This window comes from Habropoda laboriosa, unplaced genomic scaffold (genome assembly GCF_001263275.1).
Source record: "Habropoda laboriosa isolate 0110345459 unplaced genomic scaffold, ASM126327v1 scaffold334, whole genome shotgun sequence".
NCBI lineage: Eukaryota > Metazoa > Arthropoda > Insecta > Hymenoptera > Apidae > Habropoda > Habropoda laboriosa.
In genome coordinates this window covers 204,626-210,085 of record NW_017100493.1, presented here as the reverse complement: position 1 = coordinate 210,085, position 5,460 = coordinate 204,626, and positions in this window count along the sequence as shown.

Sequence of the window (5,460 nt, the reverse complement as noted above, 5' to 3'; positions counted from 1 at the left end):
GGAGGAGGCGGTCAACAGCACCGCCCCCTGCCCATTCCTCCGCCCGTACGCTCGCGGCGTCGGGGGACCACGCCCGGTGCCGCCCCTTCCCTAGGGAGCCGCCTGAGGAGGAGCCGGGCCCCCGCCTGATCCCTCGCGGCCCCAGTTTCCTCTAGTCCGGAGGGCGGGGCTCTCGCCTCCCCGCCCCCGATTTCTCCTCCTAGAGGGGTGGTTTGTAGCCTCCCTCTCTCTCTCGGCGGCCTCCTTCTGCGACATCACCTCCTCGCAGAAGGAGGCCACCGCTTCCCAGGACCTCATGCCTTATACTTCATAAATATATGTACATAGTTTTGTAACCAAGAGTGTGTTCGTGCAATCAGGCGTGACTGATGCTGGCGTCATTCAATCGTTGCGAAAAATTATTCATCAACTGTGTGACGCACAAACACTTACGAACGCGCATCCTGAAGTATCACTCATTGATTTTGATCAAACGTACTTATGATATAGTCCTACAAAAAATATTGGTTATGTATTTGTTTTTATCGCCCGCCATTCATGTTGAAGGAGTGAAAACAGCCCCCAACGTTGGGTTGTCGAAACGATAGAGGAGTGGTTTAAATGTAGCAATTGTGTGTTTCTCAACGACCTATGTAATTAATTTCCCTGACCGCGGGCTCTACGCGCGCTCTGATTGGCCAGTGATTCCCTGAGCGCGGGCTCTACGCGCGCTCTGATTGGCCAGTGATTTTCGTTAATAATTCAAAAATGAAGCTTCAAACAACGTTTTGGTCAAACAACAGTTGTACAGAGTCACCCCAGCAACCCCCGATTTCCGGGTGTTCGAGGAGTTACGGGACACCCTGTATGTAATGAAGCTTCAAACAACATTTTGGTAAAGGAAACAGTTGTTCAGAGTCACCCCAGCAACCCCCGATTTCCGGGTGTTCGAGGAGTTACGGGACACCCTGTATGCATACAGTGATTCCCACTAATATTTGGACACTCTTTAGAACAGTATAGTTTTTTCAAAATTGGACCTAATGACTTGAGTTTTTTTCAGAAGTTAGAAGGATTAGTATACTAGATGATATGTACACAAAATTTTGAAAAAATTGCAATTTGTGGAAATCGCGAAGAAAATTGTAAAGGTCACATTTTACAACTTTTTTATCTGTGCCCGCAGTGAAAATTTAAAAAATACGTTTTGTAGAATTATGTCAATTATACACATGCTGAAAATTTTATCGAAATTGGTTGATGCAGAGACAAGCGACAGGCATCGAAAGATGTAAGTATTGTTGGATTATTACACCCTATGGAAATAATCAAGTGAGGACAAAAATGTCTCCGGGTTATTTTAAACAAAGGCACTAAGACTTCCACCAGATGCATCTGGTGTCCGTCTTCGAGTCACTCACTGCACAATGCCATACCATAATGTAAACAGTTTCTAGGTATAAGGGGACCCCAACTTTCTTTTGGGTGCCCAGAAACAGTCCTTCAGAAGATTCAATAGAGTAAAGACGTTTCCTCTGAGACCGTAAATAAATCGTATATTACAAAGTTAAAAGACTATTTCATTCCATAACCCATTTCCAATAAGTATCTTCAGATTTATTACAGTTATAGGCCGAAACTTGTGAAACAGTGCGATTATCACAATTTTAACCGTTTGTAGCTCATAGTAACCAATTAGTAGCTCATTAACCAATTTCGATGAAATTTTCAGCCCTTGTATAATTGACATAAATCAACAAAACGTATTTTTTAAATTTTCATTACATTTCATTTTCAGATAAAAAAGTTGTTAAATATGACTTTTACAAATTTCAAAATTTTTTGTACGCGTCATCTAATATACTCATCCTTGTAACTTTTCAAAGGAACTCAAGTCGTTTGGTCCAATTTAAAAAAAGTTATAATATTCTAAATAGTGTCCGAATATTAATAGGAGTCACTCTATATGCAATACATCGTAATGCGTTGTCCGTTGTTAATGTGCCGTTAAAGTAACGTTTTATATGCATGCATATGAATCATTATAACTTCATTTATGTCGAATATGTCGAGGGTATAATCATTTTCTAGAAAAATGCATGCCAATGAACGTGAATACTTCCAACGAGTATGCATTGAATTTCTTGTTGTTATTTGTAGCGCATAAACAGAAGGAAGCGAAACCAAGTAATGAGTTTGATCTACATATGATATGATTTAACTAAGTATCGATCCGTTCCATATTGATGGAATCGCCAATTTATTCTGAGTGGAACAAACGTGGTATTTATGCAAGAAAAAAGTAGTAGAAAATGACAATCGAAATACTTGTCAGGAGTAAAATAAAATATGAAAGAGACAGAAAGAGTGATTGTCAGAAAATCCGTTTTTGGGGTCTTCCAAGTGCGACACTTGAGACCAGGCCCAGCTCATCCGTGCGAGGTGACTCATCCTGGGTTTTCCCCAGGCCAGCATGCAGAATCCGGCAGGATGACGCGGTCTCACTTTTTACGAGACCACCAGACACGTTACTTGGCTATCGACGTTTATACAGGGTGTTGCAGTTTTTTCCGATCAAATTTTGCGAGTATCTTCTATGGCAGGCATGGGCAATCTTTCCTGCTTCTAGGGCCAAATTATCAATCTCTCGGGTGTTGCAGTTTTTTCCGATAAAATTTTGCGAGTATCTTCTATGGCAGGCATGGGCAACCTTTCCTGCTTCTGGGGCCAAATTATCATTCTCTCTCCGAGTCAAGGGCTAAACTAAAAGGGTTTTCGCGTGTATTTTTATGTATCAATATATTAATATCTCCAATGTAACGCTGTATGTGATTATGTGTTTGATACAACTTTGGCTAAATATTAAATAAAAAAGGCTAGTGTATTAAATAAAATTATAAAATGAAACACGATACTATTTAATCAGTACCTTGAGGGTCGGATTTAAAGACTTGGCGGGGACGGATCGCGAGCCAAACTAAAAGAAGTCGCGGGCAGCGAGTTGCCCATATGTGTTCTATGGGTGTTAGTAAGAAAAACATGTTGTATAAACCTAGATCGTTTGAAGCTTTGTTAAAAAGTTACAACAATAATACGAAACACGAGGGCAATGGTAACGAACTTGCGGTTGCTACAGACTTTGCACTCCAAATTCAATTTTCTGCAAATCAAATCCACCCTTTTGCAAATCAAATTCAATTTTCTGCAAATCAAATCCACCCTTTTGCAAATCAAATTCACTCTTTTGCAAATCAAATTCAACCTTTTGCAAATCATGTGCTTCTACAAAATTATTTTCTTAAGCTTTTGTAATAAAAATAAAATCAAATGTAAATTTATTGTTAAAAAAATTCAAAATATTATTATATGTTATACAAAGATGTACATGAAATAGTTATTTAATAGTAATTACCAATTAAGTATATATGGAATTCATAAATAAACGTCTTAATCGAATAAAAATATCACAAAGGCAAATTAATAACAGTACTTTAGTTAGACTTTGAAAATGTATCGAAATACTAATCATTAAATGTAAAATCAACATCATATCTTGCTCTTGTGCAGTGAAGTAGTAAATAGTCTCTAGACAGGCCTCAGTTATATTGACATTTAACATGACTAGAATTCTTACAATTTACGGCAGAGTAATTTCCTTTAAATTGTGATTTGAGGTTGGAATCAAAATCTAAACAAAAGAGTGAATTTGGAGTGCAAAATCTGTATGATGCACAAGAATAATACTGGCTGAAATTGTATTCAACACTTTCTATAAACAAACTAGATAGTCGCTGATCTATTTCTATTTTGTATCATAATCATGCATCCGTTACTATTCCCCTCGCATTTCGTATTATTGTTGTAACTTTTGATAAAGCTTCAAACGACCTATGTTTATATAACATTTTTCTCTTACTTCTACCCACAGGACATACTGAGAAAGTTTGATCGAAAAAAACTGGGACACTCTGTATAACGCGACCATAGTTTTGTAGCAAATACAGTTCAGTTTGTGAAAGTTAGCAACACCTAAGTAATTTTGCACCCACTTTATTTTCTGCTCGGAGTGCTTCCGACACGATGAAATGTAATAATTTGGTCAGGTACAGTAACATTCCAGTATAAGGATTTCATCGCTTAAAGTAAAGCTATCGCTGAACTGTGCACGCGTTTAGCTATTGCTCCTCCGAAGTTCTTGTACAAAATTATCAAACTTGAGACACTTTACTCACTTCGCTATAGAGAAATGATTCACTTTACATTTTCAGTAATTCCAATTGTTAAGGCGTATCCTGTAACCGGATTTATGGCAGCGAGTCAAGTGGTCGCCGTCGCAGGCAAATATCGCTTTCTCAAAACACCACAAGTGTTGATTGCGTTGCCTGCGACACTTAGTCCCTAGGACCAGACCCTGCCATAAATCCTGGAGGACTTTTGCCAACGTCGATGGGCCACTTGACTTTAACAAAGCCTAGAAAAGCGGAGATTCCACAGGATTCCCACGCATCCGTCCACCGAACACTTCCTCCGGTCGGTGTTCACCCCACCCTAAGATAACGCGATAAGGGCGAAATGGAGGGTGGTTGCGATGCACCGGAGTAAACTGATTGGTGATTTAGAAAAGGAAAAATCACCAATCAGGGTGTTTTTAGGAAAATAGGAGTCTTCGTCGAGGGAAACCGCAGAGACTCCGGCAGAAACATTTAGCAACTCGCGGGAGAAATATTTAGCAACTCGCGGGAGAAACACTTTGCAACTCGCGGGAGAAACACTTGGCCACTCGCAAGAGAAACACCTCTCACTTCGCAGTAGAATTTATATCTTGAATTAGTTGTAGAAAATAGAACATAAAATAAAAACTTAGTGTTTCAATCAAGAAACTGGTCCTTCGAAGCCTTAGAACATTAGTCGTCACACACGTGCAAAAACCGGCAAAGCTTGAACGATCGAAAGATCAACCGCAAGTCTCAACAACCATCTTATTTACATTAATATGCAAATTAAATAATATTGGAATAATGTTTCCATACATTACGTTGTCGATTCTCGTTTGCTTGTTACTTTGAATCATTTAGTAATTACAATTATTATTTAGTAATACAAATTTCAAGTGGAAGTTGCAGAATTAGTTCATCGCATAAGACATCAAATTATTATTAAAAGTAGCTTTCGTTATAATATTGCAACCATCTTCTTCTGTTACTTTATTGCGTCAATTTATATGATACATACAATTGTATTCATCTTGCTACATTGTGCGAACTTTACAAGATTTCTACTCAACAAGGTCTTCATATTTTTGTACAAATTTTTTAAGAACTTCTTGAGGACAATTTCTTTTTTTTTTAATTTATACACTTATAAGTTAAAATGAGATGTATTCTTCACTGAAAATTAGCTACTGTAACACTTTCATTTGTTAAAATTTTTTGTTGTGACAATACCTACACTACCGGTCAAATGTTTGGAATCACCTCCCAC